Below are 13,850 nucleotides of genomic sequence, written 5' to 3' on the forward strand. Positions count from 1 at the left end.
GATGGATTGGCGTCCTCCTAAGGTTGCAACTTGGAAACAGCTGGTTAATTCTACTATATCGTATGAACGAATCATTTTTAAACACAGCGCTCGGCCTGACAAATTTCATAAGATCTGAGACCTGTGGTGCAGCTACTCGGATACAACGTACTCCTCCGGGGAACTGGACATGGCGGTGGAAGCGATGGGGGGAGGGACGGGGAAGGTAGATGTGATATCTTTGCCTGACTAAGTGGTGGATCTCCCAGACCTCTTGCATATGAATATACTTGTATGTACCTTATGATGTATATGATCTACTTGATGACTTTTCTTTTCCTTATTATTTTATGCCTCATTTGTGTAGCGGTGTTACTACAGTGTGGTAATTTTGTTGTGATTTGTTCAGCACCTGCGAGTGCTCTGTTGCAATGATTGGGACGCTGTTGTCCGTTACCTTTTATACCTCATACTGTAATGAAACAAATTAACTTTTCAATAAAACGAGTTTAAAATAAATAAAATAATGGGGTGTTAGTGCTAGCTTTTTTACTAGGGCTTGTTCGCGCTGATTTTGATGCGGAAGTCGCATTGAATCAGCGCCATAAAACCCCCGAAACCTCTCCGCATTGATTTCAATGGGAAGCAGAGGCATTTTTTTCCCGGGTGGCTTTTGACTGCTCATGGGGGAAAAAAAGCGGCGTTTCCTTTCTTGTGGCTTCTGCCTCTGACCTCCCAGAGAAATCTTTTCGGTGGTGTTTTTCCTGACGTTTTTGTTCCTGCATTAGCTTCAATGGGTGCGGACGAAAACTGCTGCGAAAACAGCGGAAAAAAAGTGCAGGCAATTTAGAAACGGCTTCAAAATCCCTGATGGAATTCTGAGCCACATTTTTTTTTTCTGCCTGCAAAAAACTCAGTGTGAACAGGGCCTAAAGGTGTATTCACACAGTGCAGTTTTGCCGCCTCGTTCCTGCGCGGCCGAAAACCACATCGAATAGCGCATGCGTTGTTAGCACAATTTTTTCAATGCGGTTTTCGGCTGCGTGGTGAAAATGCGGCAAAACCACACTGTTTCAATACACCCTAAGAAAATATTTTTTTATTCAAATAAAATCTCCCCCGCAAAAACCCTCAACCCTCTTTAACCATTTTTTTTATTTTTTTTAAACGTAGATCATTGAAGTAGCCTAACGTATCTACGACGTAGGTCAAAAGAATTGTATTCGGCACACATTTGTAGTATTTAATGTAGATTTATTTCTTTTTAGTATATGCCAGGGACTACATGTGCAACGTTTCGGTCGTGAGACCTTCGTTGGGCACTGAGCCGTACTGGGGACTGATTTAGCGATTCTCTTAGCGCTGCAATAATAGGATATGGCGGCTCACCGCTCTCTATGGCGTAGTCCAAACGGTCGAGCTGAATCTGTAAAATAAGAAAATAAAGATAGTAATATAAAAAATAAAATCTTCTCACCTAAAGTGACTTCTGTCTTCTCCCTGCACCGCAATAGAAACTACAGGCCAACGAAAAATAATTCCCTTAGGGCATGTTCACACGCCGCTTAAAAATAAAACAACGTTTCTTGTGAAGCGCCTTTTAAAATACAGGCTTTTTTGTATGTGTTTTTCACGTGGTTTTTGATGCATTTTGCGTAATTAGGAGTCCCATTGACTATAGGAACATTTGGCGCGCTTTATGTGCCAAAGAATTGACAAGACAATTCTTTTTTTCCACAACGTGTTTTTTTTAAATGCTTGCGTAAAAAATCGTGTTGTATGTACTAACGGCGCGCTTTCCCAATGATGTAATCAATCAAGCTTTTTGGCGTATAAAATGCATCAAAAACCGAGTCAAATACATGCCGTGTGAATCTGTCAACTGAAAAGTCATTCACCACAGGGTCTTCCCTCTTGACTTTCATCATTCTTAGCCTTTTGGTGTGTCCTGTAGCTTCTGCCAAAAACACTCCCAAAATGGGAGCTGGACACTGCTTAGCAATTTGAAGACACCTTTTCCTGGATTGTAGCAAAAAATAGGGAGGGGGTGAGTCTTCCTCCCACATTTCCAGCAGCTGTAAGTCAGGCTGCTTTGACTGATTCACCTTGCTGTAATTCTGTGAAGTGCCCCCTCTGGTGGCCAACATAGGAAAACATGTTAAATTATTATTTAATTTTTAATACTTTACACAGAAAAAACAAATACAGCAAAAAAATGAAAAAAATATAATAAAAATAAGTAACTTACTTAAAAAAATTTTTTATTTGGCGACAGATATTCTTTATTTCTGTTAATGCTGCTATCTCTAGTAAGGTCATATTTTGGTGTCTAAACCTCGACATTTTTGTATTTTCTCTCAAGTTCTCAACATAGTTTAACCGCTGTTATGAATGGTTCAATGGCAGACACATTACAGGGAGGGACAAAATCGCTCCGAAGAGAAAGGCCAAAATCTCCCAATTTTAGTTCACCAGGAGATTCTACCTTAGACACATGTTGCTGCTCTGCGAACAAAGTTTTCAACTTAATTGTACGGTACAATCTATGTAAATCAAGTTCTAAATTAAACCAATCAGTTTTGCTAGTGGGAAAAAATGACAAACCCTTATTGAGTACCGACTGTTGTGCCATTGTTAATATTACAGAAGAAATATTTACCACTAATTTATTAGATGAGAGTCCATCTTGCGGAGGGGTTGTGTCCGGGTCATCAATGGTTTTGGTGCTCTGGCATGCCTGGCGTTTGCGTTGCCTATAGTGCCTCTTGCCTCCGCGTCTGGTTCTCGATTGGTGATGTGAGGTTGTATATCGTCCGGTGGTGGACCTAAAAAATCTGATTCCGTGTTTCCTGTGGGTGCATCAGTGCTTTGTATACCTTGAATCCCATCATCTCTTGTACGTCTTTTTTGTGGCCGATCTTTTCCAACATAGCAGCGATAGTTCTTCTGTTCCAATTGCCAATTGTATACATTTCCATTTGTATAGTCATCTAAGTCCCTTTGCCCTTTTTGGCGTTTAGTTTCTTCTAGTCCAGAATGGAATTTATCCAAATAGTCACATAATCCATCATATTCTTGTGTAGATAATGATGTTTTAAGCATGGTTTCAATACTTTGCGCATCTTTCCTCTTACAGTATGTAGATTAATTTGTAGAAATTCAATATTTAGGAATAAAATGTTCATTGCATATTTGGAGATTTGGATATATTGAGTACAAAAATCATTATTGGTCTCATGTGGGACATCATGCCTCGGGAAATGTGATGCGATCTATAGTACTCACTCAGATTGGTTAAATAGTGAATGGGTTCCTTGGTGAAGACCCTGATTAGTTGACATGATTTTAACGTGCAGAGCTTGTAGGTCAAGATTTACAAAAATTGGTAAAAAAGCAGCACTATTATCAAATAGTAAGAGGGTGCAAAGAAATCCTCGTTCGGCAAATTATTTTTGTTTTAAGGCATGCCTCTAAACCTGCCCATACACAACCGGTTCAGCCCACAGTATCATGCGTCAATAGTGCTTCCCCAAGGTATAATGCCACTATAGCTGCCCCCCACACAGTATAATACCACATAGTGCCTCCCACACAGTATAATTCCAAGTAGCTGTCCTCACACAGTATAATGCCCCCATACAGTATAATGTCCCCATAGATGCACCCATACAGTATAATGCCCACACAGATGCCCCCATACAGTATAATGCCCCATAGCTGTCCCCATACAGCATAATGCCTCCATAGCTGCCCCATACAGTATAATGCCGCCATAGCTGCCTCCATACAGTATAATACCCAATAGTGCCACAATGCCCCTGTAGCTAGTGCCCAATGTAGATAGTGCCCACATAGATGGTGCCAGTGCCTACATATCACTACAGTGCCCACATATTAAGTGCCAGTACCCACATATAAAATGCCAAGGCCCACATATAAAGTGCCGCAGTGCCCATGTACATGGTGCCCATATAGTGCCAGTGTCCATATAGATAGTGGCACCCCCTTGAAGATAGCGCCGACCTCTCTGTAGATAGCGCTAACCCCCTGTAGCTAGCTCCATAGGGGCTCCCTCTAGCAGCAGAATCCCCAGCTTCAGGAAGAACCCCTGACGTTACTGTCCATATTTAGTGTTGACAGGGGCTTCTCCAGGGGGGGAATCCCCGGCCAGAGTGTCGGCAACCATCTGGCCAGGGATTCCTCTCCAGGAGGAGCCCCTGAAATCACTGTCCATATATGGATAGTGACGCCAGGGCCTTCTCCAGGAGCGGAATCCCTGGCCAGAGCGTCGGCAACGCTTAGGTCAAGGATTCCGCTTCTGGAAGAGCCCCTGACATCACTGTCCATATATGGACAGTGATGTTAGGGGCTTTAAGATGTCGGAATCCCCAGCCAGAGCGTCGGCAATGCTCCGACCAAAGATTCCGCTCCTGGAAGAGCCACTGACGTTACTGTCCATATTTGGACAGTGTCATCAAGGGCTTTTCCAAGGCAGGAGTCCCCGGCCAGAGAGCTTGCGCTGCTCAGGCCTGGGACTCCATAGTTGAATGCTGAAGCAGGGAGATCACGGTTCCCTTCCCTGCTTCAGCATTGGATTCAACTGTATCTGTGTCCTGAGGACACAGATACAGTTGAAACCAGGACATACCACCGGCCACCCGAGACAGCGGGACATCGCCCGAAATCCGGGACTGTCCCGCTGAATGCAGGACGGTTGAGAGGCATTGTTCTGGTGCTGTATATATGTACTGAGTATGGCTCTGGCACTGGATATATGAACTGAGCTTGGTTCTGGCACCGTATCTGTACATTAGCCAGCAGATTTGTCGCGGCTTACTGCACAGGCACTGTCCTCGACCCTTCTGACAGAGCACAGCCTAAATGGGCTGAGTACGCTTAGAATATTGAATGTGCACATATAGGTCTTTATACGTAATGGGTGAGTTTAATCAGTGGCGTAACTACCTTTGTAGCAGCAATAGCGGCTGCTACGGGGCCCGCGGCATGCCCGGTGGTGCCGCTAGCAGTTGCTATGGCTGCTGCAGCAGTAGCAACACCACATTTAATAGTATCTGCACAATCTACACTATGGCAGAGCAGGGAGGTATCTCCCTTCTCTGCCATTTACAAGGCTACAGGACAAGATCTCTGCGCAGGCCAGCGTGATGACGTCACTGGATCATGCCGGCCTACACAAGGATCCTGTCGGCATTGTGGAACAGCTCAGTTTGTTGCAAGAACAGGGCCTATGTATCATTTTTTTGTTTTATTTGTTTGGGGGACACTGTCTACAAGGGGGTGGTGGGGGGCTGTATGGCACTATATACAAGGGGGCTGCACGGCACTGTCTACAAGGGAGAGGGGGCACTATCTACACGGGGCTGTGTTGATCTACAAAGGGGCTGTGACACTATCTACAGTGGGGCTGCATAGCACTGTTTACAAGGGAGGCCGTATGGAACAATCTACAGGGGGCTGTATGGCACAATCTACAGGGGGCTGTATGGCACAATCTACAGGGGGCTGTATGGCACAATCTACAGGGGGCTGTATGGCATAATCTATGGGGGGCTGTATGGCACTATGTACAGGGAGGCTGCTTTTATATATATATATATATATATATATATATATATATATATATATATATATATATATATATATATATATATATATATAAAAAAATGGGGTTCATTTAGTATCACAGCTGGCACAGATGTTGTTAATGGTTGTCCTGCGTCTGATTTAGCACTCGCAGAATGTGCTGTCAGCATGTTAAACTCCCTAGCGGCAGTGTAGTATCCCATAAATTGCTACTTATTGAATATAAAATAATATTTTAGTAAGAGCCCTGCTTTACGGGACCCATATGTATGTAGCACGCTCTTGGTGCTGCAGTGAGATTTGTCTCCGAGAAAATGGCTGACAGCGCTTTGTGGGCAGTTCCGGTAGCTCCCGTCATCGCTCGATATGGAGATTTCCCAGGAAGGGCAGATATGTCATCAATGAGCGCCGGGCAAAACAGTGAGTGTGAAAACGGCGATAAATTGTTATTTTTGCATGTTATGTGTGTGGGGGCCGAGTGTCGTGTTGCCTGGTTAAAAACAGGGAGGGCTCGGTCATGCCGCGAGAACCGGAAAGCGGGTATTTCGTATTATAGCAAGGTATGATTGGTCGTCAGCCCCTGTATATAACTTGTGGGTGACACATTTATGCAAGTGACAGAAAGAATGCCCTGCTATAGTAGTCCTCTACTTCCGGTGTCTGCGTGCTGTGCTTTGCATGAGTACTTTGCTCTTCAAGAACCCTGGAACTGATAAAGTACTCCTAATTTTTGTAGTTTTAGAGTTTTACACTTGAATGGTCATCTTCAATAAGAGAACCCCTGTCCATATGGATACATGGACATTATAGAGGATGGTTTCCCACTCTAGACTCCCCTCTAACAGCCAGGGTTGAGGGTCCCCTAGCAAAGAATAGCTGTGTCGGTGGTCGTGGCCATCCATGTATTATATAGTCAGGCTATTGCAGGCACGTTCGGCCGCCCGCATTTTTGGGCTGTGCTCCCATACAAAGTATGGGAGCACGACACGTAAAACATGGAAAAACGGACATGCTCCATAATTCCCGGCACAGTTCTACGGCACGGACACCCACCCGTAGTGATACGGAAAGGTGTCCGTGGCCAATAGAACTGAATGGGGCCGAATTTACGTTTGTGTGCATGGGGCCTTAGTCATTGGGGTTTCAGAAGCTAGACCTGCAGCGATCCGTTAACCGCCAGTGGCTTTAATTCGAAAAGAGGTTGTGTATAGAGAGAACCCCTATATGGAGTTTCTATTAAACAGAACAGGAATTTCCATTAAATAGAAGAGTTTCTGATAAATTAAACCAGGGTTAAATATAAAGTCATGTCTTGTTTTCTTTGAAATTGCCATAGAAAGAACTTTCACCTCATGCACACTCCAGAAGCGGGAGCATGTGCCTATAGCAACCAATCAGCGTTCAGATGATCAAACCGGGTCTGAAAAAGATTGTAGTAATCAAACTTCAGCAAGGAGATCACTGTAACCCACGTGCTGACGCAATGTATATGGGTTGTGTTTAGGCTCCCTAATGAAATGTTTTTTTTTTTCTTTACTATGTTTGCCTAAGGTTAGATGTATGGGAAATTAAAAATTCTAAATCCCACAATGGTACGTTGTTGGGAACTCGCTAGAAGTAACCATTAGAGTGGCCTGAGTGGGCAAAAGTAGATTTTTCAGCTATATATTTTTGAGCTATATATTAACCCTTTAATGACCGGGCCTGAAAAGACCTTAATGACCAAGCCAGATTTGTTAAATCTGGTATGTCTGACTTTATCAGAGAATAACTCAGCGAAAGTTTTGAATATCCAAGTAAGGGGGGATTCACACGAGCGTGTATTCGGTCCGTGCGGGCCGCGTGGTTTTCATGCGGCACGCATGGACCAATACAAGTCTATGGGGCAGTACAGACAGTCCGTGCTTTTTGCGCAGCGTTTGTCTGCTGCGCAAAAAGCGCGACAGGTTCAATAACTGCGTATTTCGCGCATCACGCACCCATTGAAGTCAATGGGTGCGTGAAAACCACGCAGGTTGCACGGAAGCACTTCCGTGCGAACCGACTGAAACAGCGCACCAGCTGTCAAAAGGATGAATGTAAACAGAAAAGCACCACATGCTTTTCTGTTTCCGAACATCCAAACGGAGTGTCTTTGCGATGAGCGAAGCCGGACAAGCGAACCGAACTTCACCGGGTTCGGCCGAACTCGGCAAAAAAATTATCGGTACGCGACGTCAGGAGATAGTCACTGTCCATGGTGCTGAAAGAGTTAAACTGTTTCAGCACCATGGACAGTGACTTCCGATCCCAATATACATGAACCTGTAGAAAAAAAAACGAAGTTCTGACTTACCGATAACTCCCGGCTTCTTCCTCCAGTCTGACCTCCCGGGATGACAATTCAGTCCAAGTGACAGCTCCAGCCAATCACAGGCCAAGCACAGGCTGCAGCGGTCACATGGACTGGCGTGTCATCCAGGGAGGTGGGGCCCGATGTCGAGAGGCGCGTCACCAAGGACGCGTCACCAAGGCAACGGCTGGGAAATTCTCGGTAAGTACGAACTTTCTCTTTTTTTTCAACAGGTTTTTCGATATTGTGTTCGGCATTCACTGTCGAGGGTGCTGAAAGAGTTAGCTCTTTCAGCACCTTGGACAGTGACGGGCGTCGACTAGCCTCATCTCTATGAAGGCGGCTGCGCGAAAATCACGCAGCCGCGCATCATACACGGATGACACACGCAGCTGTCAAATGGTTTTTGCGCGCGAAAAACGCTGCGTTATTTGCGCGCGCAAAAACGCAACGTCCGTCTGTATCTGCCCTAATTCTGACATTGTTTTTTCGTCACATGTTGTACTTTATTTTAGTGGTAAAAGTAGACTGATACGATTTGCGGAAATTAATTAAAAAATAGAAAAATGGAAGAAATTTTGTAAAAATTATCATTTTTCCCTATTTTTAACTGCAATATGTCACATATGTACACACATACTGTACAATTTTTTTTATTAAATATATATTTCCATCGCTTTACTCTATTTTGGCAGCACTTTTGAAAAAAAAAATTTTTTTTTTGAGCAATTTAGAAGACTTACAAGTTTAGTAATAATTTTATACATTTTGAAGTACATTTTGTTTTCCTGCACCAAGCCAGGTTTTCAGAGGCTCATAGGTGTCAGAATGGTGGAAACCCCCACAAGTGACCCCATTTTGAAAACTACACCCCTTAAGGTATTTATTAAGGGGTGTTGTAAGTATTTTGACCCCACAGTTTTTTGCTAAATTTAATGCATAGCAGGTGAAATAAAAAAAACAAAACACTTTTTATATAAAAGTATCACTTTGAAGACCGATTTCTTTGTAAAGCGACCATGAGAATGAAGAATCACACCCCAAAATCTATCACCCTGTTTCTCCTGTTTTAAAAAATGCCCCCATTGTGACCCTAATGCGTTGCCTGGACACATGGCAGGGCCCGAAAGGAAGGGAGCAACCGGAGGCATTCAGGTCTCATATTTTGCTTGAAAATGTTTTAGGCCCCACTGTACATTTGGAGAGGTTTTGAACTACCAGAACGAAAGAAACTCCCCATAAACGACCCCATTTAGAAAACTAGACCCCTTAAGGTATTTATCTAGGGGTGTACTGAGTATTTTATACAAAGAAAGGCTGCCTGCAAGCAACCAAGCCCAATTTACCAACTACCAATTAGTAGTATGAAAAAATAAATAAATAAAAAATGTAAACTTTATTGGGCTACGTATAGCCAGACAGACCACATAAGTTTAAAGTTAAAAATTTCACTACCTAGAGACCGTACTGAAAAGTGAGTTACCTGTATGATCACAGGCATTAGTAGTACAGGACTTGGGAATAGTGTTCAGTTCCCCAGTCAGTTAAATTGCTAGACTAGCTAATAATAAACAGTAGGTACGGTCAGGATTTTAATACTTACCACTAACAGCCCCCCCGACATGTTTCGCTACTGAGTAGCGTCCTCAGGGGTACACGGGGCTAATGGCGGCGCGGCAGGAAGGAGATCCTGATAAAGACATGTCAAATGACGTATCTGGAGGTGTGTGAAGGCACATAGCCAATAACAATGATGGAGACACGCCGGCAGATCAGCTGTGAGGAGCCAGCGAATAATCACTGGCATAAGGTGCACCAATAAGGGACAGGGAGCGGCGCATGCGTATAGGGATGAATAAGGGACTTGGTACGAGAGTCCTCTCCCAAAACATCGCTAACCAAGTATGTTTGTCGGCGCATGCGCCGACAACAACAATTTCCACTCGGCATCAGCATTGACATTCGTCAGACCCGGGTTTATGCTGTTACGTTACAGTGCAGAGTCTTCCAGCACCGAACTAGGAGGTGTCGGCATATATATCATATTGAAATGTGCAGGCTTAAATGTATTAGTACAGTGTGAGATGTAAAACATTGCAACAATATTAAATATGAAATTATAAAGATAACATCAGTACGGTCTCTAGGTAGTGAAATTTTTAACTTTAAACTTATGTGGTCTGTCTGGCTATACGTAGCCCAATAAAGTTTACATTTTTTATTTATTTTTTCATACTACTAATTGGTAGTTGGGAAATTGGGCTTGGTTGCTTGCAGGCAGCCTTTCTTTGTATAATTGTTAATGTGCCCGCCAACTATCAGGGGTCTTGTTTATTCTCTGTGTTACTGAGTATTTTGACCCCACAGTTTTTTGCTAAATTTAATGCATAGCAGGTGAAATAAAAAAACAAAACACTTTTTATATAAAAGTATCACTTTGAAGACCGATTTCTTTGTAAAGTGACCATGAGAATGAAGAAACACACCCCAAAATCTATCACCCTGTTTCTCCTGTTTTCAAAAATTCCCCCATTGTGGCCCTAATGCGTTGCCTGGACACACGGCAGGGCCCGAAAGGGAGGGAGCACCCGAAGACTTTCAGGACACACGTTTTGCTTGAAAATGTTTCAGGTCCCATTACACATTTATAGAGGCACTGAGCTGCCAAAAAGATAGAAACTCCCAATAAATGACCCCATTTTGAAAACTAAGGTATTCATCTAGGTGTGTACTAAGTATTTTGACCCCACAGTTTTCGCAGGAAGTAATGCAAAGCAGGTGGAAAGAAAATTTTATTTCACTTTTTTTCACAAATGTGTCATTTTAAGGTCAGATTTCTTGTACAGAGGACATGAGAATAAGGAAATGCACCAGAAAATGTATCACCCTGTTTCTCCTGTGTTCAAAAATATCCCCATTGTGGCCCTAATGCGTTTCCTGGACACACGGCAGGACCCAAAAGGAAGGGAGCACCCGGAGGCTTTCAGGACACACATTTTGCTTGAAAATGGGAGGATTCTACTTTTCTAGATTGAGAAATATATGTCCCTAACAGTTTCTACACCCTATGACTATGTCGTGCTAAGAAAGCAGCTGTCCTCAAATCATGTCAGTCCATAGACATTATGTATATCAACCCGCTCTGATATATAGTAAGTTAGAGTGGGAAAATTTATTAAACTGTTGGCGGAAAAAGGCAATATATCCAAAAAAAAGGAGGAAGAATGTATCCAGCTATGTGGAAAACTAGAGCATGTTCACAGGATGAAAGAAAATTTGTAGGGCTGTAATGACTTTATTATTCAAAGTGACTGGTCATACAACGTCTCTTTAGCTCTATCAATCCCTATATAAGGGACGAATGTGCTAAGTGACGGGGTACACCATAACAAGCCCCTGCCCGGCAAGGTAGGAACCGCCATGTGCACAAAACAACCAATCACCTGTAGAATATATAAAGGGGCAGTGTCCCACACCGTATGTATAGATACAGTAAAGGACCACTACTCCCCAAATTAATGTCGCTATTTCTAGAAGTATTGTCGGGTGTAAGAGGTCCACCAAAAACCCGAACAAAACTGTAATAAAGCCCATAGTGTATTGATAAGGAACAGCTCGCTTATTTGAAATCCTCAGAATAAAAAGAAAAAATTATGCCGTATCCCCAGTGAGTAACAGCTATTTATGGCAGGACATAGTCATAACGGAAAAGGAAATAAAAAGCTTTCAGGGCACAATTTTATCTTGAATGAATTTCAGGGCCTTATTCCACTTTCTATAACTGGGTTATATCCCAAAATGACTCAGTCTAGAAAAGTATATTTCCCTCCCTCCCAAAAAAAGTGATTAAAAAAAAGAAATCTCTAAAAGAACCCTAAATTTTGGCATCTCCTAAATATAAAGCGAAGCTGCTTCCCTAAAAAAAAAAAAAAGAGGTGTACAGAAAAATAAAATCCGAAATAAATCCTGCATTTTAACTTTTATAGCTCACAAAAGAAAATTAGTAATGTGCGACGGTATGATAGATTTCAAAACAGGGACTTATGCATAGACCAGGGTTGGAAGGACAAGCGGAACAATAATATCGTGACTCACTTCGCTGTCCTCGTTTGCTGCAGACCCGACACCGTTTTTTGGGGTATTTTTGGTTAGGTGTTGAAGGGATGGGGTGTAAAAAATGTTTTTCAACAAGTCGGCGTACATCCTCTGACTCATGGACTACTCTCTGGTCTGCAGATTGAAATAGGAGATCTTCAATCACTTTCTCCTGAAATTCAAAGAATGTCGCCCTGCCCGCTGATTTTTTGTACAGGACAAATGCATTGTGCATCGCAACCTGGATGAGGTATATTGCCACTTTCTTATACCACGTTCTGGTTTTCCTTTTAACCAGATAAGGTTGTAACATCTGGTCGCACAAATCTACCCCACCCATGAATTTATTATAGTTGATGACACACACAGGCTTTTGTCTCTCTGCAGAGGCCCCACGTTCTCTAACAGTTGCTGTTGCACTTGAATGGACAGTGCTGATCATATAGACGTCCTTGCGGTCACGAAATTTTAAAGCCAGCATCTTCTCAATTTGAAAAGTGCATGACTCCCCCTTTGGTAGTTTTTGATCCACAAGTTGACGTGGGAAACCTTTGCGATTCTTGCGTATTGTGCCACAGGCTCCGGTGTTGGCACAATGAAGGGCGCTAAACAATGGCACACTGGTATAAAAACTGTCCGTGTGCACATGATACCCCTTGTGTAGGAAAGGGCCAATTAAATCCCACACAATCTTACCAGTGGTACCAATATTTGGAGGGCACCATGGTGGATTAAATTCACTGTCTTTACCCTCGTAGATCTTAAATGCACACGTGTAGCCAGTAGTGCTTTCACATAATTTGTAGATCTTTACCCCGTATTTTGCACTTTTTGAGGGTATGAATTGGCGGAATGAGAGACGCCCTTTGAAATTCATTAGTGATTCATCCACTGCTAAATTTTGTTCAGGGGTATATGCTCCTAAAAAGGAGGAATTAAGAAAATTTAGCAAAGGCCTTAATTTATACAGCCGGTCACGGCTTCTGTCGCTGGAAGGGGGTGCCTGTAGGTTGTCACTAAAGTGGAGAAATCGCATAAGTATTTCATACCTGCTGCGTGACATAATGCCAGAAAAAATGGGGGTGGCATGTATAGGGCTTGATGCCCAATATGACCTAATAGAGGTTTTTTTTATAATTCCCATGTTAACCCCTTCCCGCTCCTTGACGTACTATTACGTCATGGCAGCTGTATCGTTCGCGCTCCATGCCGTAATAGTACGTCTCGGGAGTAACGGCCGTTTCGGCCGTCCTCCCGACACATACAGGAGCTGTGACACTGCTGTCTTGTTCAGCAGCTGTCACAGCTCCTACAGCGGGGACCGATCGCTGTGTCCCCGCTGATTAACCCCTTAAAAGCCGCGTTCTATAGAGATCGCGGCTTTTTAGGGGTTAAGCTGCCATCGCCGGCCTGCTACGCGATAGCGGCCGGCGATGGTGACTATGGCAACCGGACACCAAACAATGGCGTCCGGCTATGCCATAGACGGAAGCCTAGTGGGTCCTGACAACGTCAGGACCCACTATGCTTGCTGTCAGTGAGTAGCTGACAGTTCTAATACACTGCACTACGCATGTAGTGCAGTGTATTAGAATAGCGATCAGGGCCTCCTGCCCTCATGTCCCCTAGTGGGACAAAGTAATAAAGTGAAAAAAAAGTTAAAAAAAGATGTGTAAAAATTAGAAAATAAAAGATTTAAAAGTAATAAAAGTAAAAATCCCCCCTTTTCCCTTATCAGTCCTTTATTATTAATAAAAATATATAAACAAACAAATAAACTATACATAATTGGTATCGCCGCGTCCGTAACGGCCTGAACTACAAAATTATTTCATTATTT

The 13,850-nt window shown here is 43.2% G+C and overlaps 1 protein-coding gene across 5 annotated transcripts in view; it reads left to right on the forward strand.

Annotated features, from left to right (window-relative positions):
- Positions 1-5,899: 5,899 nt before the first annotated feature.
- The window catches only part of KLHL12 (kelch like family member 12), a 102,569-nt gene continuing 94,618 nt past the window's right edge, over positions 5,900-13,850 (forward strand). For 4 of the 5 annotated variants that reach the window (XR_012881033.1, XM_075850594.1, XM_075850596.1 and 1 more), the window contains exon 1: positions 5,900-6,003. The gene's annotated coding sequence lies outside the window, so the exon portion shown is untranslated. Of the gene's footprint in view, positions 6,004-6,030; positions 6,144-13,850 lie in introns of those variants that run through there. The other variant, XM_075850595.1, reaches the window with a different exon arrangement.

This window comes from Rhinoderma darwinii, chromosome 2 (assembly GCF_050947455.1).
Source record: "Rhinoderma darwinii isolate aRhiDar2 chromosome 2, aRhiDar2.hap1, whole genome shotgun sequence".
In the NCBI taxonomy this organism is placed as follows: domain Eukaryota; kingdom Metazoa; phylum Chordata; class Amphibia; order Anura; family Rhinodermatidae; genus Rhinoderma; species Rhinoderma darwinii.